This window comes from Triticum urartu, chromosome 3 (assembly GCF_003073215.2).
Source record: "Triticum urartu cultivar G1812 chromosome 3, Tu2.1, whole genome shotgun sequence".
In the NCBI taxonomy this organism is placed as follows: Eukaryota; Viridiplantae; Streptophyta; class Magnoliopsida; order Poales; family Poaceae; genus Triticum; species Triticum urartu.
Genome location: NC_053024.1, coordinates 649,237,584 through 649,260,437, shown reverse-complemented (window position 1 = coordinate 649,260,437; position 22,854 = coordinate 649,237,584). Strand labels below are relative to the sequence as shown.

Sequence of the window (22,854 nt, the reverse complement as noted above, 5' to 3'; positions counted from 1 at the left end):
AGAACTCATGAGTACAAAAAATCTATTGCACAAGTCTCATAATAACAATGAGCACCGAAGAAAGGTATCGGTGGGGGTACTATTTTCTTCGAAGATGCTTCTTACACTTCACGGTAATATAGCATAAGTTCCCTGAGCGTGCTTTGTCTGTTACAGCCTTATGGCCTGATTGCCTGGTTATTGGAAACACCGTTGATATTCTCGACCGATGGAGTACATAACACTTTTCGGTCCTTGACCGAAGAGGGAGAAGCCGACGGTCGGTTAAGACGCGTTTAAAGTCCGGTTGAACATAGATATGATATAAGTACTTCGGTACATGCAATCATTCTCCTACCCAAGTCACTTGGGGGCTCTTAAGTTTATTTGAGCCGTCTTATAATAAGTGTTCTTCTTCTTAGTCGTTGCAAAGTTTCATTATTATTATTTATCACTCCTTTTTTCGACACGAGTGTGTGGTCACTAGCCGGAGAGCCTAATTTCTCTCTCAAAGCCGCTAGAGTTTAGTTTGCTAAACTGGCCTGATGAGAAGTACTCTGCCCTCGGGATAGGAGGTTGAAGTCGTAGGCTGACCCGCTCGAAGTCTTGAGATAGGATGTATCATGTTAAAGCACGACAGAAGCACTTCCTTTTCCTAAGACCAATTTTCGGATTGGCACCGAACACTTGATATTGTTCGGACATCATGTTTTTACTGACGTTTCTTGGTTTTCCAAGCTTTTTGGCACTTTAAAACTATTTGTGCTTTTCCAGCATTAGTCTCGCAGTACAACGCCGGACACCTTTTAGGGATTCGGCAAAAACATTCTCAGATATTGCTATATATGCATCGGTTTCGAATTGTGTCTTCGGTCAATAGTTGGGTTGCCTGGCTCCTGCACTTGCTTCCTACGTTCCGTTTTGTTCGGCTAAGCATGCAAAGGGAGAACCACTGCGATTGTGCTTCCAGCTCACATGGTTAAGCACCTCAGTGGAGAAAGCCGAAAACTGACTGTCACAATAAGCGTAAACTGGTCAGCGATCCGATGACTATGTTAAATGACGGGCCGTTCATAACATTGGCCGAAGTGTTTACGGCTTGACCCCGACTGTCGCCAAACACTACCGGGGGCTATTAACTGGCCTCCCAAACTAAATCCTCGATATTTTGCTCTTACATTAGAGCTGAGGTTTAATGATCATGCTTAGCATGACAACCCAAAGAAAGGAACCGATAGCGGGACCATTTTCTTTGGAAGACATTTCTTCTGTTAAACAGTAATATAACTCTCTACGTACCTTTGTTTATAAAACTGTATGGCCAGATTGCCTTGTTTGTTGTAAATCTTTGCCCTCATAAAGGCTTTATAAAGTAGAACAAACACTCCTCGGCTACTGGCCAAGGAGGTGGAAGCCGATGGTCGGTCAACAAAGTTTTGTACAATGCGGATCCGAGCATTAATGACGTAAAGTACTTGGATACATAGAGTCATTACACATAATTTTTGATTTTACTATGGATATTGATCCTTAATTCGGCCACCCGTGCCCGCATTAAGGCTCGGGGGCTACTGGGCTTCGGGCTTATTATTTACAAATATTAAAGGGGCACATCGATCCCCTGATCTGGTGTTGCCACCCGACCAGAGTCTCGGGGGCTACTGCATTGCTTGTCCAATGCAGAAAATTTTATGAGCAATATAGTTTCCGAGGAGATTTTGATCCTCAGGTTGGTCGGCCGCACCCAACCTGAGTCTCGAGGACTGAGCACGCCGCTTTTAGTGACCCAAAGTATTCTGCCGAGCTTGGACTTGATCCTCAGGCCGATTTTGCAAATCAACCTGAGTCTCAGTGGCTACTAGGATCAGCGGTCTTACGTCATCCTTCAGGTGCATCTCGGGTTTTAGACCGATACACACCTTGAGGGCTACTGGCTATATATCTCGGCAGAGAATAAATTGCACCAACAAAAAATATTCACAAAAATCGGCCCACATTCGGGGTGGTGCACCACCTCGGAAGCAGTCCGGCATAAAGCTCGGGCGCTAGTGGCTGGCTCCGTAGAGGGCATTTCCGGCGTTAAGCTCGGCTAAACTCCTTCAAACTTTTTTGAGCCAAGGTGATATGACACCTCGGATATAGTCCGGCGTTGGAGCTCGGATACATGGTCTGGCGTTGGAGCTCGGATACATAGTCCGGCATTGGAGCTCGGATACATTCCGGCGTTAGAGCTGGGAAGCGGTCCGGCATTGGTGCTCGGCTGCAAAAGATACCTCGAATACAATCCGGCGTTAGAGCTCAGACGCAAGAGGACCCTGCCTCCCGGGAACAACTTCAAACCCGAGGTGTGGCATAAAAATAAACAAGGCATTGATAAAGGCCGGAAACTTAAAGGGGCTCCTCGGATACCCGACGGGTAAACTCGTCGAATGCATTTCGGCGATCCTCAAGATCGAAGATAAAGAAGATTTGTTGAACCAGTTTTCAAGACCGGCAACCGAAGATGAAGAACAGTTCGGAAGAATCGAGGAGCGTCCCTAACTTGAAGACCGGTTCAGGGGGCTACTGACGGTGTCCTGGACTAGGGGGTACTCACCACGTCGTCTCCCGATCTATTAGATTGGGCCGAGGACCCCCATGGCCGCATACTCATGGGCCAGTTCGGACAGCTGCCGCATACAAGGAAGATTCCACAAGACTTGGCGATCAAGACAAGGAATCCACCCCACCGGCGTATTCGGCTAGGACTCTTGTTATCCTAGGCCTCTGGTGCATTATATAAACCGAGGCCGGGCTAGTCGATAGACAAGATACAATATATACAACAATCATACCATAGGCTAGCTTCTAGGGTTTAGCCTCCTTGATCTCGTGGTAGATCTACTCTTGTACTACCCATATCATCAATATTAATCAAGCAGGAGTAGGGTATTACCTCCATCGAGAGGGCCCGAACCTGGGTAAAAAACATCGTGTCCCTTGTCTCCTGTTACCATCCGGCCTTGACGCACAGTTCGGGACCCCCTACCCGAGATCCGACGGTTTTGACACCGACACCAACTATTACTTTGGATATCCGCCAGGCCAGCCGTGGCCATAGACCAACTTAGGCCAAAAGCCTAAGATTGGGGGAGTACGTATTTCTCACCGACATTACATTTATGTTCACACACTCATGCTAGTTGTCGGTGCTCATACTTTTTCATTGTATCATCCATGCTAGGTTATTTTCCCTTTTTAATGCTTTCTTATTGTGTGTTTCATAAACCTTAAGAAAAAAAATTAGTTGTAGCTTTTTAGCTAGTTTACTTTCCATGCCTGTAGTAGTGGTAATTAAAAAGAAAACCCAAAAAGATTTCTCGTTCTTCTTTTTCTTGCTGGGAGCTTTCTCGTGTAAATAGTTTTATTTCTTTTCTTGTTCTTTGGGGGTCGAGAGGAGAAGACCATAATGAAAATGTTGAGTGACTCTTATATGCATTATTGTTGATTTAACAAAGAGCCCTATATTGCCTTGTCTTCTCTCTTGAATTGAATGCTTGCTGATTCCAACTTAGTCCAATGCATGTGCACTATTATTATTATTATCCACACTATTCGGTCGTGCAAGTGAAAGGCAATAATGACGATATATGATGAACTTATTGAGATGACAAAAGCTGGTATGAACTCGACCTCTCTTGTTTTTGTAAACATGATTAGTTCATCGTTCCTGATTCAGCCTATTATGAATAAACATGTTTGCAATGACAATTAGATATTGTAGTTGCTTATGCCATGCTTAATTAGCTAGGAGCTTATAATGGTTTACCTTGCGTGCCAACATGCTATTAAAATGGTTGTGATGTGGTATGATAGGGTGGTATCTTCTTTTGAACGATGCGAGTGGCTTGACTTGGCACATGTTCACGCATGTAGTTGAAACAAAATCAACATAGCCTCTACGATATTTATGTTCATGGTGCATTATATCCTACTCATGCTTGCATTCGGTGTTGATTAATTTTAATGCATGTTCATGACTATTGTTGCTCTCTAGCTGGTCGCTCCCCAGTCTTTTTCTAGCCTTCACCTGTACTAAGCGGGAATTCTGCTTGTGCATCCAACTCCATAAACCCCAAAGTTTTTCCATATGAGTCCACCATACCTACCTATATACGGTATCTACCTGTCGTTCCAAGTAAATTTGTATGTGCCAAACTCTAAACCTTCAAATAAACATCTTGTTTGTATACTCGAATAGCTCATGTATCAACTAGGGTTGTCTGTATCTTCCATGCTAGGCGGGTTATTCTCAAGAGGAGTGGACTCCACTCACTCACGAGAACATGGTTGGTCATCGGGATGCCCAGTCCCATGCTTTATGCAAATCAAATCAAAATAACTACAAACAAAACTCCCCCGGGACTCTTGTTAGTTGGAGGCACTCGTTGTTTCGAGCAAGCCATTGATTGATGCTTGTTGGTGGAGGGGGAGTATAAACTTTACCATTCTGTTTGGGAACCGCCTATAATGTGTCTAGCATGGAAGATATCGAGATCTCTCGGTTGTTATGTTGACAATGAAAGTATACCGCTCAAAATATTATTCATATCTATTTCAAAACCGAACTCTGGCACCTCTACAAATCCCTGCTTCCCTCTGCGAAGGGCCTATCTATTTACTTTTATGTTGAGTCATCATCCTCTTATTAAAAAGCACCAGTTGGAGAGTACCGCTGTCATTTGCATTCATTACTGTTAGTTTACATTGAGTATGACTTGACTGGATCTCTTTTACCATGAATTACAATGTCTAGTCAGTCCTTGATCTTTAAAGGTGCTCTGCATTTATGATTTGCGGTCTCCGAAAGGGCTAGCGAGATACCTTCTTGTCATATCATATCATGATTATTTTGAGAAAGTGTTGTCATCTGAGATTTATTATTATTTCTCGCTAGTTGATTATGTCATTGATATGAGTAAACATTAGACCTAAATGTTATTGTGAATATGGTTAGTTCATAACCTTTGCTGAAAACTTGAATGCTGGCTTTACATATTTACAACAACAAGAGCAAACAGAGTTTGTAAAAGTTTTTCTTTATCACTTTAGTTTATCAACTGAATTGCTTGAGGACAAGCAAAGGTTTAATCTTGGGGGAGTAGATACGTCTCTGTCGTATCTACTTTTCCAAACACTTTTGCCCTTGTTTTGGACTCTAACTTGCATGATTTGAATGGAACTAACCCGGCTGACGCTGTTTTCAACAGAATTGCCATGGTGTTATTTTTGTGCAGAAATAAAAGTTCTCGGAATGACCTGAAAATCAAAGGAGAATTATTTTGGAATATATACAAAATACTGCAAGAAGAATCCACGTCTGGGGGCCTCCACATGTCCACGAGGGTGGGGGCGCGCCCTACCCTTGGGCGCGCCCCCTGCGTCGTGGGCCCCCTGACGCTCCATCGACCTCAAACTTTTGGTGAGAAAAAACCAGGGAGAAGGATTCATCACGTTTTACGATACGGAGCCGCCGCCAAGCCCTAAACTCTCTCGGGAGGGCTGATCTGGAGTCCGTTCGGGGCTCCAGAGAGGGGAATCCGTCGCCATCGTCATCATCAACCTTCCTCCATCGCCAATTTCATGATGCTCACCGCCTGTGTGAGTAATTCCATCGTAGGCTTGCTGGACGATGATGGGTTGGATGAGATTTATCATGTAATTGAGTTAGTTTTGTTAGGGTTTGATCCCTAGTATCCACTATGTTCTGAGATTGATGTTGCTATGACTTTGCTATGCTTAATGCTTGTCACTAGGGCCCAAGTGCCATGATTTAAGATCTCAAACTATTATGATTTCATGAATATATGTGAGTTCTTGATCCTATCTTGCAAATCTATAGTCACCTACTATGTGTTATGATCCGGCAACCCCGAAGTGACAATAATCGGGACCACTCCCGGTGATGACCGTAGTTTGAGGAGTTCATGTATTCACTATGTGTTAATGCTTTGGTCCGGTACTCTATTAAAACGAGGCCTTAATATCCCTTAGTTTCCATTAGGACCTTGCTGCTACGGGAGGGTAGGACAAAAGATGTCATGCAAGTTCTTTCCATAAGCATGTATGACTATATTCGGAATACATGCCTACATTACATTGATGAACTGGAGCTAGTTCTGTGTCACCCTAGGTTATGCCTGTTACGTGATCGATCGCATCCGGCATAATTCTCCATCATCGATCCAATGCCTACGAGCTTTCCATATATTGTTCTTCGCTTATTTACTTTCCCGTTGCTACTGTTACCATCACTATAAAACCCAAAAATATTACCTTTGCTACCGTTACCTTTTGCCACCGTTACCACTACTATCATATTAGTTTGCTACTAAATACTTTGCTGCAGATATTAAGTTTCCAGGTGTGGTTGAATTGACAACTCAACTGCTAATACTTGAGAATATTCTTCGGCTCCCCTTGTGTCGAATCAATAAATTTGGGTTCAATATTCAACCCTCGAAAACTGTTGCGATCCCCTATACTTGTGGGTTATAAGTAGGTCAACCAGAGTAAGATCCGCACCAGAGTGGTACGGTAATCCTGTTCTGGTGGTCATGTTACTTGACCATGACGAACCTACGAACTATGAGGAAGGGATGATGAGCCCAGATTCCGCAAAATGGCTTGAGGCCATGAAATCTGAGATGGGATCCATGTATGAGAACAAAGTATGGACTTTGGTTGACTTGCCCGTTGATCGGCAAGCAATAGAGAATAAATGGATCTTCAAGAAGAAGACTAATGATGATGGTAATGTTACTGTCTACAAAGCTCGACTTGTTGCAAAAGGTTTTCGACAAGTTCAAGGAGTTGACTACGATGAGACCTTCTCGCCCGTAGCAATGCTTAGGTCTGTCCAAATCATGTTAGCAATTGCCGCTTTTTATGGTTATGAAATTTGGAAAATGGATGTCAAAACTGCATTCCTTAATGGATATCTTAAAGAAGAGTTGTATATGATGCAACCAGAAGGTTTTGTCAATCCAAAAGGTGCTAGCAAAGTGTGCAAGCTCCAGCGATCCATTTATGGACTGGTGCAAACCTCTCAGAGTTGGAATATACGCTTTGATAGTGTGATCAAAGCATATGGTTTTATACAGACTTTTGGAGAAGCATGTATTTACAAGAAAGTGAGTGGGAGCTCTGTAGCATTTCTGATATTATATGTGGATGACATATTGTTGATCCAAAATGATACTGAATTTCTGAATGGCATAAAGGATAATTGAATAAGAATTTTTCAATGAAAGACCTCGGTGAAGCTGCTTATATATTGGGCATCAAGATCTATAGAGATAGATCAAGTAGCTTAATTGGACTTTCACAAAGCACATTCCTTGATAAAGTTTTGAAGAAGTTCAAAATGGATCAGTCAAAGAAAGGGTTCTTGCCTGTGTTACAAGGTGTGAAGTTGAGTCAGACTCAATGCCCGACCACTGCAGAAGATAGAGTGAAAATGAAAGTCATTCCCTATGCCTCAACCATAGGTTCTATCATGTATGAAATGTTGTGTAAAAGACCTGATGTGTGCATTTCTATTAGTTTAGCAGGGAGGTACCAAAGTAATCCATGAGTGGATCACTGGACATCGGTCAAGAAACATCCTGAAATACCTGAAAAGGACTAAGGATATGTTTCTCATTCATGGAGGTGATAAAGAGCTCATCGTAAACGGTTACGTCGATGCAAGCTTTGACACTGATCCGGATGACTCTAAGTCGCAAACCGGACACATACTTATATTAAATGGTGGAGCTGCCAGTTGGTGCAGTTCCAAGCAAAACATCGTGGCGGGATCTACGTGTGAAGCGGAGTACATAGCTGCTTCGGAAGCAGCAAATGAAGGAGTCTGGATGAAGGAGTTCATATCCAATCTAGGTGTAATACCTAGTGCATCGGGTCCAATGAAAATCTTTTGTGACAATACTGGTGCAATTGCCTTGGCAAAAGAATCCAGATTTCACAAGAGAACCAAGCACATCAAGAGACGCTTCAATTCCATCCGCGATCAAGTCAAGGAGGGAGACATAGAGATTTGCAAGATACATACGGATCTAAATGTTGTGACCCGTTGACTAAGCCTCTCTCACGAGCAAAACATAATCAGCACCAAGACTCCATGGGTGTTAGAATCATTACTATGTAATCTAGATTATTGACTCTAGTGCAAGTGGGAGACTGAAGGAAATATGCCCTAGAGGCAATAATAAAGTTGTTATTTATATTTCCTTATATCATGATAAATGTTTATTATTCATTCTAGAATTGTATTAACCGGAAACTTAGTGCATGTGTGAATACACAGACAAACAGAGTGTCCCTAGTATGCCTCTACTTGACTAGCTTGTTAATCAAAGATGGTTAAGTTTCCTGGCCATAGACATGTGTTGTCATTTGATGAATGGGATCACATCATTAGAGCATGATGCGATTGACAAGACCCAACTGTTAGCTTAGCATAATGATTGTTTAGTTTTTCTGCTATTGCTTTCTTCATGACTTATACATGTTCCTCAGACTATGAGATTATGCAACTCCCGAATACCGGAGGAACACCTTGTGTGCTATCAAACGTCACAACGTAACTGGGTGATTATAAAGATGCTCTACAGGTGTCTCTGATGGTGTTTGTTGAGTTGGCATAGATCGAGATTAGGATTTGTCGCTCCGTGTATCGGAGAGGTATCTCTGGGCCCTCTCGGTAATGCACATCACTATGAGCCTTGCAAGCAATGTGACTAATGAGTTAGTCACGGTATGATGCATTACAGAACGAGTAAAGAGACTTGCCAGTGATGATATTGAACTAGGTATGATGATACCGACGATCGAATCTCGGGCCAGTAACATACCGATGACAAAGGGAATAACGTATGTTGTTATGCGGTTTGACCGATAAAGATCTTCATAGAATATGTAGGAGACAATATGAGCATCCAGGTTTCGCTATTGGTTATTGACCGGAGATATGTCTCGGTCATGTCTACATAGTTCTCGAACGCGTAGGGTCCGCACGCTTAACGTTTGATGACGATTTGTATTATGAGTTTCGTGTTTTGATGAACCGAAGTTTGTTCGGAGTCCCGGATGAGATCACGGACATGACGAGGAGTCTCGAAATGGTCGAGACATAAAGATTCATATATTGGAAGGCTACATTCGGACACTGGAATGGTTCGGGTCGTTTCAGATAAATTTCAGAGTACCGGGGGTTACCGGACCCCCCCCCCCCCGGAGGTTAATGGGCCACCATGGGCCTTAGTGGAGAAGAGAGAGGGCCGGCCAGAGGTGGCGCCACCCCCCCCCCTTGCCCAGTCCGAATTGGACAAGGAGAGGGGGTGGCGCCTCCCTCCTTCCTTCTCTTCTCTTCCTCCTTCCCTTCTACTCCTACTTGGACTAGGAAAGGGGGGGCGAATCCTACTTGGACCGGGAGTCCAAGTAGGACTCCCCCCCATGGCGTCCCCCCTAGGGCGGGCCACCTCTCCTCCCCCCTTATATACGTGGGAGGGGGCACCCCAAAGGCACACCAAGTCTTCTCTTAGCCGTGTGCGGTGCCCCCCTCCACAGTTATACACCTCGGTCATATCGTCGTAGTGCTTAGGTGAAGCCCTGCGCCGGTAACTTCATCATCACCGTCATCACACTGTCGTGCTAACGGAACTCTCCCTCGGCCTCAACTGGATCAAGAGTTCAAGGGACATCATCGAGCTGAACGTATGCTGATCGCGGAGGTGCCGTGTGTTTGGTACTTGGATCGCGAAGACGTTCGACTACATCAACCGCGTTACTAAACGCTTCCACTTTCAATCTACAAGGGTATGTAGACACACTCACCCCTCTCATTGCTATGCATCTCCTAGATAGATCTTGCGTGATCGTAGGAATTTTTTTTAAATACTGCGTTCCCCAACGTTCTTCAGTTGCGATTTCAATGGTACAAAGCAAGGAGGAGGACATATCAGTTTATGCTTCCATCGTTAAGGAAATAAAGTACCTTCAGGACTTAGATTATGTAGTATTACTCATGTACCTTGTTCCTAGAATGGAGCTAGTGATTGTTTAGCGAGTTTTGCAAGACTATAAAATAGGACCATGACATGGCTACGGTCAGGGCCTCCGGAATTGCTGGAGATTGCAACCAGCGAGTGTACGAACACTATTATTGAGTAATTCAAGTTTGAGTTCCGCAAAAAAACATTAATTGCTGGTAGAGTGTGGTTGTTCATCTCTTTTGCAGTTTAGCGGAACTTCAGTCACCTAAATTGGAAATTTAGGTTAGTCGATTCTTTCAGGAGGGAAGCAACAGTCGCGCGGATTACTGAGGCCGCCGACGGTGGCGGCGGGGTAAGTGAAGCAAGGCTCAAGACGACGGCAAGGCCTCGGCCAGAATAAGCGGGAGCGGGTGGCTGCCTGTGGAGGCGAGTATGAAGCTTGACGGTTCAGGGTGGGGAGTGCAGGGCTCGCCTAAAAAATCCGGTGCTTCGCCAGTTTAAAGGGATTGCATGGGGCTGGTGCCAGCACGGCGATGTGTGGCGATGAGGAGAGGGGGGGTGGCAAGGCTCACGTGGGAACATCGTCGGGAACGGGTGACAGGGACTGGCGGTTCAACTGATGGTACGTGTGATGTTCAGTGGCGGATCTAGGGGCGTGCCACGGGTGTCATGGCACCCTGTACCAATCTGCAAAATAATTTTATCTATGTAAGACTAATGTTATTTTAAGACTGTTTGTAGAGGTTACAAGGATGTTTAGACCAAATTATACTATATGTAGTGTAAATTTTAGAAAAACTTGAATTGTGGCACCCCCAGTGCTGAGATTCTAGGCCTGCCACTGGTGGTGTTCTAGGGAAGAAGGGGAGAATGGAGGTTGAAGAAAGCCATCTGACCGTTGGTTCTGCATCCGATGGCTGAAACCGAATGGCCCGACTCAAAATCAGTTTTCGGTCGACCGACCCCTAGTCTATCCCTTTCTTTTGCATGTCAGTCAAGGAGCTAAACGTGAGCATGGACTCGCAGACATGGCAGGGGTGGGTTGGAAACGTTTAATGCTCTCAGAGTGTGGCTGTTCATTTCTTTTGCATGTCAATCAAGACTTAAACGTGAGCATGGACTCACAGACATGGCAGGGGTCCGTTGGAAACGTTTCTCCGGGATCAACACTTGCACCGAATCTACTCCAGTACGTACTGTCACTCTGTCAAACGTGCATGTGCGCCATTAATGTCGTCGCTCTGCGGCGCATTCATTCCGTTGGCTGTTCCATATGGCTCCCCTCCCCTTCCTGGTTGGTTCCCATCGTAGTTTTGCCGGTGCATTCTATCCTTCCGACTCGCCTATATAGATGTGCACCGTGTGTGCAAGCTGAGATTCATTCCTACATTCAGCAACAACACGAGTGTTTGGTGATCGATGGCGAAGCTGGGGCTAGCAGTGGGCACGTCGGCCAACCTCTGCTTCTTCTCCAACAAGAGCGACGCGGGCTCGGGGAGAGCCACGCGCCTCGGATGGATCCTCTGTCCTGCAAATCCTAGGTGCAGCAGGTATACGCAATGCAAGTGTGCAACTTCCGAGCTATATGCATGCAGCTCCGCTAACTAATTAGCTTTGCTGCGGCCAGTTTGGCGACGAGATGGGCCGCGGCGGTGGAGGCTCCGCCGAGAAGCATCGACATGGAGATCGTGCGGTCGCTGAACGGCTGGGTGGCGGCGAACATGCTCCCGCTGCTCAACCCGGTGGAGTCCTCGTGGCAGCCGCACGACTTCCTACCGTTCTCCGCCGCGACACCCGGCGCGTCGGAGGAGGAGGCTCTGTCCGCCTTCATGGACGGCGTTGCCACGCTGCGCGCGGGAGCCGCCGGCGTGCCCGACGAGGTCCTGGTCTGCCTGGTGGGCAACATGGTGACGGAGGAGGCGCTGCCGTCGTACCAGAGCATGGGGAACCGCACGGAGGGCATCGCGGACGACACCGGCGCCAGCAGCCTCCCCTGGGCGCAGTGGATCCGCGGCTGGACGGCCGAGGAGAACCACCACGGCGACCTCAACCGCTAACTCTACCTCTCCGGCCGCGTCGACATGCGCCAGGTCGAGACCACCGTCCACCACCTCCTCCGCAACGGCATGGTACGTACGCGCATAAACACAGTTGCACCGTACGTACTCAGTGCACTACAAACTTGTGCACTGGTTAATTAAAACATTATATATGTTGTTTTGCTATGAAGGAGATGCTGGTGCCCAAGAGCCCGTACCACAGCGTGATCTACGGCGCGTTCCAGGAGCGCGCGACCTTCGTCTCCCACGTGCACACGGCGAGGCTCGCCGGGCAGCACGGCGACCAGGCGCTCGCCAAGATCTGCGGCGTGATTGCCGCCGACGAGAAGAGGCACGAGGCGGGCTACACCAGGGTCTGCGCCAAGCTCTTCGAGGTGGACCCCGACGGCATGGTGCGCGCGCTGGCGCACGTCATGCGCGGCAAGGTCACCATGCCGGGGCTGCTCATGTCCGACGGCCACGACGCCGCCAGTGGCGAGAACAGCCTGTTCGAGCGGTTCTCCGCCGTGGCGCAGAGTGCCGGCGTGTACACGGCGAGGGACTACGGCGATCTGGTGGAGCACTTCGTGCGCAGGTGGCGGGTGGCAGAGCTCGCCGGACTCTCTGGAGAAGGCCGCCGCGCGCAGGAATACGTGTGCGGGCTGCCGCCCAAGATCCGGAGGATGGAGGAGCTGGCACACCAGAGGGCGGCCCGTAGCGAGCTCAGGCCGGCCCGCTTCAGTTGGATCTTCGATAGGCACGTCATGGTGGGCTGAACCATGGGCTTCTATGCCTTACACATAGACTAACGTATGTTTGGTTTGCCTCAAAAGAAAAACATATGTTTGGTTAGATTCCCATCCTCAAAAAAAAAGTTTAGTTAGATTCCGCTCCTTCCCTAAAAAAAGGGAAAACGTTTCCAGACGGCGCGCCGGCGGAAACGTTCCGCCGGACGCGCGCGGGCCCTGCGATCGGTATTGATCGTGCGACTCGCGATGGGAGCACCTCTTAGAAAAAAAACAAGGCGACGAGAGCACTGCTTCCATCGTTATTTTCCCCATCTTCTTCTTCCCCGCAACGAGGACGTCGAGGCACCCGCATCACAGGCGCCAGCCCCCGCCCGCACCAGCACACATGTCTTCGGCCGCGCTCGCGACACCCTTCGCCATGCGCGTGCCCCCGATGAGATCCACCGCGGCAAGCCTCCCCCTTCCCTCTCCATGTTCCTCCTCCACACCTCCATCTCCTTTTCAGGGAGCACGCTACTCTGCTTAGTTTTTTTTGCTGAAAGCGGCTGGATTGGTGCTACCTCTTGACCATGCGTTGGTTTTTTTTTAAGAGGAAAGGGTGATGCAGCAAAGCAGCGTAAGTATTTCCCTCAGTTTTTGAGAACCAAGGTATCAATCCAGTAGGAGATAACACGCAAGTCGCCTAGTACCTGCATAAACAAACAAGAACCTCGCAACCAACGCGATAAAGGGGTTGTCAATCCCTTCACGGTCACTTACGAAAGTGAGATCTGATAGAGATAATAAGATAAATTTTTTTGGTATTTTATGGTATAAATTGGAAAATAAAGATTGCAAAATAAACAACGATAGAAATAGCAAGTTGATATGAAAATAATATGATAGAAGATAGACCCGGGGGGCATAGGTTTCACTAGTGGTTTCTCTCAAGATAACAAATTCTACGGTGGGTAAACAAATTACTGTCGAGCAATTGATAGAAAAGCGCATAGTTATGAGAATATCTAGGCATGATCGTGTATATAGGAATCACGTCTGCGACAAGTAGACCGAAACGATTATGCATCTACTATTATTACTCCACACATCGACCGCTATCCAGCATGCATCTAGAGTATTAAGTTCATAAGAACAGAGTAACGCATTAGGCAAGATGACATGATGTAGAGGGATAAACTCAAGCAATATGATATAAACCCCATCTTTTTATCCTCGATGGCAACAATACAATACGTGCCTTGCTGCCCCTGCTGTCACTGGGAAAGGACACCGCAAGATTGAACCCAAAGCTAAGCACTTCTCCCATTGCAAGAAAGATCAATCTAGTAGACCAAACCAAACTGATAATTCGAAGAGACTTACAAAGATATTAAATCATGCATAAAAGAATTCAAAGAAGAATCAAATATTGTTCATAGATAATCTTGATCATAAACCCACAATTCATCGGATCTCGACAAACACACCGCAAAAAGAATTACATCGAATAGATCTCCAAGAAGATCGAGGAGAACTTTGTATTGAGATCCAAAGAGAGAGAAGAAGCCATCTAGCTAATAAATATGGACCCGAAGGTCTGTGGTAAACTACTCACACATCATCAGAGAGGCTATGGTGTTGATGTAGAAGCCCTCCGTGATCGATTCCTCCTCCAGCGGAGCACCGGAAAAGGCCACAAGATGGGATCTCACGGGTACACAAGGTTGTGGCGGTGGAAATAGGGTTTCGTGAAGCCATGGACGACGCCGAAAGCTGCAACCGGCTCCGTTGTTTGCTACAACCGGCTTCATTTTTTATACAAACAGAGGATGGTCATGGGGCACCAGCGATGACAAGTTTTGCTGTAACCGTAGTTGTTTTTTTGGTACTACCGGCGAAGTTTTTTCCTACCTCCATCAAGTCAGAGCTATGACCTCGCGACGGCGGCGATGATGATTTTGCTGCAACCATAGTTGGATTTTTCTACTACCGGCAAAGTTTTTGCTACATCCATTTTCAAGCGCGAACAGCGAGCACGAAAACAAGATGCTAGTGTGGGGTTCCCGCGAATCCCGACGACAAGAACTAGCAAGGAGCGGAGGGGAGGAGCGGTGCTGCGACCTGGAGGGAGGCGGGTAGGAGGAGAGTGCGGCCCCCGCCCCGCCGAGCTGCGCGAGATGCAGGAGGGTGCATGCGCGAGATGCGGGGGAGGAAGACAAGGGTGCTGCGAGAGGAAGAAGGGGGCTGGGACGAACCGTTTTTACCTAGATCTGACGGTCCAACGTAATTAGATCTGATGGCTTGAGCGCGGCCGGCTAAATCATTGGCCCGGCGCGCCGGCGTAGATCAGCCCCCTAAAAAAAGTTAGATTCCCCTCTGGAACATTTATGTATTTCTGTAAACGTTGATCTCATCTTATGCAATAAAGCACGATGTGATTCTAAAAAAAGATCTGCCCCTCAAAAAAGAAAGGGTCCCGATAACGCCCACATGTGGGCGTTAAGGGGTCTGGCCACACGTTTCGTGTGGTATTTAAGAGAACCATGTTGGGGAACGCAGTAATTTCAAAAAAATTCCTACGCACACGCAAGATCATGGTGATGCATAGAAATGAGAGGGGAGAGTGTTGTCCATGTACCCTCGTAGACCGTAAGCGGAAGCGTTATGACAACGCGGTTGATGTAGTCGTACATCTTCACGATCGACCGATCCTAGTACCGAAAGTACGGCATCTCCGCGAGTTACACACGTTCGGCTTGGTGACGTCCCACGAACTCACGATCCAGCAGAGTGTCGAGGGATAGCTTCGTCAGCACGACGGCGTGATGACGGTGATGATGATGCTACCAGAACAAGGCTTCGTCTAAGCACCGCTATGATATTACCGAGGTGGATAATGGTGGAGAGGGGCACCGCACACGGCTAAGACATCAATGATCAACTTGTGTGTCTATGGGGTGTCCCCTGGCCACGTATATAAAGGATGGAGGGAGGAGGAGGCCGGCCCTCATAGGGCGCGCCCAAAGTGTGGAGTCCTACTAGGACTCCCTAGTCCTAGTAGGATTCCACCTCCCACATGGAATAGGAAAAAGGGAAGGGAGAAGGAGAAGGAAGGAAGGGGGCACCCCCTTTCCCTAGTCCAATTCGGACGAGTCCATGGGGAAGGGGCGCGGCCACCCTTGAGGCCTTTCTCTCCTTTCCCGTATGGCCCATTAAGGCCCAATACGAATTCCCGTAACTCTCCGGTACTCCCAAAATTACCCGAATCACTCGGAACCTTTCCGATGTCCGAATATAGCCTTCCAATAAATCGATCTTTACGTCTCGACCATTTCGAGACTCCTCGTCATGTCCCCGATCTCATCCAGGACTCCGAACAAACTTTGGTCATCAAATCACATAACTCATAATACAAATCGTCACAGAACGTTAAGCGTGCGGACCCTACGGGTTCGAGAACTATGTAGACATGACCGAGACTCATCTACGGTCAATAACCAATAGCGGAACCTGGATGCTCATATTGGTTCCGACATATTCTACGAAGATCTTTATCGGTCAAACCGCATAACAACATACGTTGTTCCCTTTGTCATCGGTACGTTACTTGCCCGAGATTCGATCATCGGTATCATCATACCTAGTTCAATCTCGTTACCGGCAAGTCTCTTTACTCGTTCCGTAATGCATCATCCCGCAACTAACTCATTAGTCACACTGCTTGCAAGGCTCATAGTGATGTACATTACCGAGAGGGCCTAGAGATACCTCTCCGATAGACGGAGTGACAAATCCTAATCTCGATCTATGCCAACTCAACAAACACCATCGGAGACACCTATAGAGCATCTTTATAATCACCCAGTTACGTTGTGACGTTTGATAGCACACAAGGTGTTCCTCTGGTATTCGGGAGTTGCATAATCTCATAGTCAGAGGAACATGTATAAGTCATGAAGAAAGCAGTAGCAATAAAACTGAACGATCATTATGCTAAGCTAACGGATGGGTCTTGTCCATCACATCATTCTCTAATGATGTGATCCCGTTCATCAAATGACAACACATGTCCATGGCTAGGAAACTTAACCATCTTTGATTAATGAGCTAGTCAAGTAGAGGCATACTAGGGACACTCTGTTTGTCTATGTATTCACACATGTACTAAGTTTCCGGTTAATACAATTCTAGCATGAATAATAAACATTTATCATGATATAAGGAAATATAAATAACAACTTTATTATTGCCTCTAGGGAATATTTCCTTTAGTCTCCCACTTGCACTAGAGTCAATAATCTAGTTCACATTGTCATGTGATTTAACACCAATAGTTCACATCTTTATGTGATTAGTTCACATCTCCATGTGACTAACACCCAAGGGGTTTACTAGAGTCAATAATCTAGTTCACATCACTATGTGATTAACACCCAAAGAGTGATCATGTTTTGCTTGTGAGAGAAATTTAGTCAACGGGTCTGCCACATTCAGAGCTGTATGTATTTTGCAAATTTTCTATGTCTACAATGCTTTGCAGGGAGGTACTCTAACTAATTGTTCCCACTTTCAATATGTATCTAGATCGAGACTTAGAGTCATCCAGATCGGTGTCAATGCTTGCATCGACGTAACTCTTTATGATGAACTCTTTGTCACCTCCATAACTGAGAAACATTTCCTTATTCCACTAAGGATATTTTTGACCGCTGACCAGTGATCCACTCCTGGATCACTATTGTACCCTCTTGCCAAACTTATGGTGAGGTACACAATAGGTCTGGTACACAGCATAGCATACTTTATAGAACCTATGACTGAGGCATAGGGAATGACTTTTCATTCTCTTTCTATTTTCGGCTGTGGTCGGGTTTTGAGTCTTTACTCAACGTCACACCTTGCAACACATGCAAGAACTCCTTCTTTGACTGTTCCATTTTAAACTACTTCAAAATCTTGTCAAGGCATGTACTCATTGAAAATATATCAAGCGTCTTGATCTATCTCTATAGATCTTGATGCTCAATATGTGAGTAGCTTCACCGAGGTATTTCTTTGAAAAACTCCTTTCAAACACTCCTTTATGCCTTCCAAAAAATTATACATTATTTCCGATCAACAATATGTCATTCACATATACTTATCAGAAATGATGTAGTGCTCCCACTCACTTTCTTGTAAATACAGGCTTCACCGCAAGTCTGTATAAAACCATATGCTTTGATCACTTTATCAAAGCATATATTCCAACTCCGAGATGCTTGCACCAGTCCATAGATAGATCGATGGAGCTTGCTCACTTTGGTAGCACCTTTAGGATCGACAAAACCTTCTGGTTGCATCATATACAACTCTTCTTTAAGAAATCCATTAAGGAATGTAGTTTTGACATCCATTTGCCAGATTTCATAAAATGCGGCAACTGCTAACATGATTCGGATAGACTTTTAAGCATCGATACGAGTGAGAAAATCTCATCGTAGTCAACACCTTGATCTTGTCGAAAACGTTTTGCGGCAATTCGAGCTTTGTAGACAGTAATATTACCGTTAGCGTCAGTCTTCTTCTTGAAGATCCTTTTATTCTCTATGGCTTGCCAATCATCGGGCAAGTCAACCAAAGTCCACACTTTGTTTTCATACATGGATCCCATCTCAGATTTCATGGCCTCAAGCCATTTTGCGGAATCTGGGCTCATCATCGCTTCCTCATAGTTCGTAGGTTCGTCATGGTCAAGTAACATGACTTCCAAAACAGGATTACCGTACCACTCAGGTGCGGATCTTACTCTAGTTGACCTACGAGGTTCGGTAGTAACTTGATCAGAAGTTTCATGATCATCATCATTAGCTTCCTCACTTACTGGTGTAGGAATCACTGGAACTGATTTCAGTGATGAACTACTTTCCAATAAGGGAGAAGGTACAATTACCTCATCAAGTTCTACTTTCCTCCCACTCACTTCCTTCGAGAGAAACTCCTTCTCTAGAAAGGATCCATTCTTAGCAACAAAATATCTTGCCTTCGGATCTGTGATAGAAGGTGTACCCAATAGTTTCTTTGGGGTATCCTATGAAGACGCACTACTCCGATTTGGGTTCGAGCATATCGGTTTGAAACTTTTGCACGTAAGCATCGCAACCCAAACTTTAAAAAACGACAACTTAGGTTTCTTGCTAAACCACAGTTCATACGGTGTCGTCTCAACGGATTTTTAGATAGTGCCCTATTTAACGTGAATGCAGCTGTCTCTAATGCATAACCCCAAAACGATAGTGGTAATTCGGTAAGAGACATCATAGATTGCACCATATCTAATAAAGTACGGTTATGACGTTCGGACACACCATTACATTGTGGTGTTCCAGGTGGCGTGAGTTGCGAAACTATTCCACATTGTTTCAAATGAAGACCAAACTCGTAACTCAAATATTTGTTTCCGCGATCAGATCATAGAAACTTTATTTTCTTGTTACGATGATTTTCCACTTCACTCTGAAATTCTTTGAACTTTTCAAATGTTTCAGACTTATGTTTCATCAAGTAGATATACACATATCTGCTCAAATCATATGTGAAGGTCGGAAAATAACGATACCCGCCGCGAGGCTCAACACTCATTAGACCGCACACATCAGTATGTATTATTTCCAACAAGTTTGTTTGCTCACTCCATTGTTCCGAAGAACTGAGTCTTAGTCATCTTGCCCATGAGGAATGGTTCGCAAGCATCAAGTGATTCATAATCAAGTGATTCCAAAAGTCCATCAGCATGGAGTTTCTTCATGCGCTTTACACCAATAAGACCTAAACGGCAGTGCCACATTTAAGTTGCACTATCATTATTAACTTTGCATCTTTTGGATTCAATATTATGAATATGTGTATCACTACGATCGAGATTCAATAAACCATTTATATTGAGTGTATGACCATAGAAGGTTTTATTCATGTAAATAGAACAACAATTATTCTTTGACTTAAATGAATAATTGTATTGCAATAAACATGATCCAATCATATTTATGCTCAACGCAAACATCAACTAACATTTATTTTTGGTTCAACACTAATCCCGAAGGTAAAGGGAGTGTGCGATGGTGATCTTATCAACCTTAGAATCTCTTCCAACACACATCGTCACTTTTCCCTCAACTAGTCTCTGTTCATTTTGTAACTCCTGTTTCGAGTTACTAATCATAGCAACTGAATCGGTATCAAATACCTAGGGGTTACTATGAACACTAGTAAAGTACACATCAATAACATGTATATCATATATACTTTTGTTCACTTTGTCATCCTTCTTATCCGCCAAGTATTTAGGGCAGTTCTGCTTTCAGTGACCATTTCCTTTGCAGTAGAAGCACTTAGTTTCAGGCTTGGGTCTAGTTTTGGGCTTCTTCATGGGAGTGGCAACTTTTGCTTGCCATTCTTCTTGAGGTTTGCTTTCTTTCCCTTGCCCTTTTACTTGAAACTAGTGGTCTTGTCAACCATCAACACTTGATGCTTTTCTTAATTTCTACCTTCGCCGATTTTAGCATCGCGAAGAGCTCGGGAACTATTTTTCGTCATCCCTTGCATATTATAGTTCATCACGAAGTTCTAGTAACTTGGTGATAGTGACTAGAGAAATTTTGTCAATTACTATCTTATCTGGAAGATTAACTCCCACATGATTCAAGCAATTGTAGTACCCAGACAATCTGAGCACATTCTCACTGGTTGAGCTATTCTCCTCCATCTTGCAAGGCAAAGTACTGTCAGAGGTCTTATACCTCTTGACATGGGCATGAGTATGAAATACCAATTTCAACTCTTGGAACATCTTATATGCTCCATGACGTTCAAAACATTTTTGAAGTCCCGGTTCTAAGCCATAAAGCATGGTGCACTAAACTAGCAAGTAGTCATCATACCGAGCTTTGCCAAACGTTCATAACGTCTGCATCTGCTCCTGCAATAGGTCCGTCACCTAGAGGTGCATCAACGACATAATTCTTCTGTGCAGCAATGAGGATAATCCTCAGATCACGGAGCTAGTCCGCATCATTGCTACTGACATCTTTCAACATAGTTTTCTCTAGAAACATATCATAAATAAAACAGGGAAGCTATATGTGAGCAATTGATCTACAACATAGATATGCAAATACTATCAGGACTAAGTTCACGATAAATTAAAGTTCAATTAATCATATTACTTAAGAACTCCCACTTAGATAGACATCCCTCTAATCATCTAAGTGATCACATGATCCATATCAACTAAACCATGTCCGATCATCACGTGAGATGGAGTAGGTTTCAATGGTGAACATCACTATGTTGATCATATCTACTATATGATTCACTCTCGACCTTTCGGTCTCAGTGTTCCGAGGCCATATCTGCATATACTAGGCTCGTCAAGTTTAACCCAAGTATTTTGTGTGTGCAAAACTGGCTTGCACCCGTTGTATGTGAACGTAGAGCTTATCACACCCGATCATCACGTGTTGTCTCGGCACGACGAACTGTAGCAACGGTGCATACTCAGGGAAAACACTTATACCTTGAAATTTAGTGAGAGATCATCTTATAATGCTACCGCCGAACTAAGAAAAATAAGATGCATAAAGGATAAGCATCACATGCAATCAATATAAGTGATATGATATGGCCATCATCATCTTGTGCCTTTGATCTCCATCTCCAAAGCACCGTCATGATCACCATCGTTACCGGCATGACACCATGATCTCCATCATCTTGATCTTTATTAACGTGTCATCACATGGTTGTCTCACCAACTATTGATTTTGCAACTATTGCTATCGCATAGTGATAAAGTAAAGCAATTATATGGCGCTTGCATCTTATGCAACAAAGAGACAGCCATGAGGCTCATGCCAGTTGCCGATAACTTTAACAAAACATGATCATCTCATAAAACAATTTATATCTCATCACGTCTTGGCCATATCACATCATGACATGCCCTGCAAAAACAAGTTAGACGTCCTCTACTTTGTTGTTGCAAGTTTTACGTGGCTGCTACGGGCTGAGCATGGACTGTTCTTACCTACGCATCAAAAACCACAACGCGGTATAGTGATTGCTTTTTGATCTTCAGAAAGAACCTTGTTCATTGAATCCGATTCAACTAAAGTTGGAGAAACTGACACCCACCAGCCACCTGCGTGCGAAGCACGTCGGTAGAACCAGTCTCGCGTAAGCGTACGCGTAATGTCGGTCTGGGCCACTTCATCCAACAATACCGCCGAATCAAGAATCAACTAGTGATGGCAAGCAATATGTATATACCCACGCCCACAACTCCTTTGTGTTCTACTCGTGCATATAACATCTATGCATAGACCTGGCTCGGATGCCACTATTGGGGAACGCAGTAATTTCAAAAAAATCCTACGCACACACAAGATCATGGTGATGCATAGCAACGAGAGGGGAGAGTGTTGTCCACGTACCCTCGTAGACCATAAGCAGAAGCGTTATGACAATGCGGTTGATGTAGTCGTACGTCTTCACGATACCGATCCTAGTACCGAAAGTACGGCACCTCCGCGATCTGCACACATTCGGCTCGGTGACGTCCCATGAACTCACGATCCAGCAGAGTGTCGAGGGAGAGCTTCGTCAGCACGACGGTGTGATGACGGTGATGATGATGCTACCGGAACAGGGCTTCGCCTAAGCACCGCTACGATATGACCGAGGTGGATTATGGTGGAGGGGGGCACCGCACACGGCTAAGAGATCAATGATCAACTTGTGTGTCTATGGGGTGCCCCCTGGCCACGTATATAAAGGACGGAGGGAGGAGGAGGCCGGCCCTCATAGGGCGCGCCCAAAGTGCGGAGTCCTACTAGGACTCCCTAGTCCTAGTAGGATTCCACCTCCCACATGGAATAGGAAAAAGGGAAGGGAGAAGGAGAAGGAATGAAGGGGACGCCCCCTTTCCCTAGTCCAATTCGGACGAGTCCATGGGGAAGGGGCGCGGCCACCCTTGAGGCCTTTCTCTCCTTTCCCGTATGGCCCATTAAGGCCCAATACGAATTCTCGTAACTCTCC

At 45.4% G+C, this 22,854-nt stretch overlaps 1 pseudogene; it reads left to right on the top strand.

The window, feature by feature from the left end:
- The first annotated feature begins 11,308 nt into the window (after window positions 1-11,308).
- LOC125548983 lies at window positions 11,309-12,931 on the top strand (annotated as a pseudogene).
- The last annotated feature ends 9,923 nt before the right edge of the window (window positions 12,932-22,854 follow it).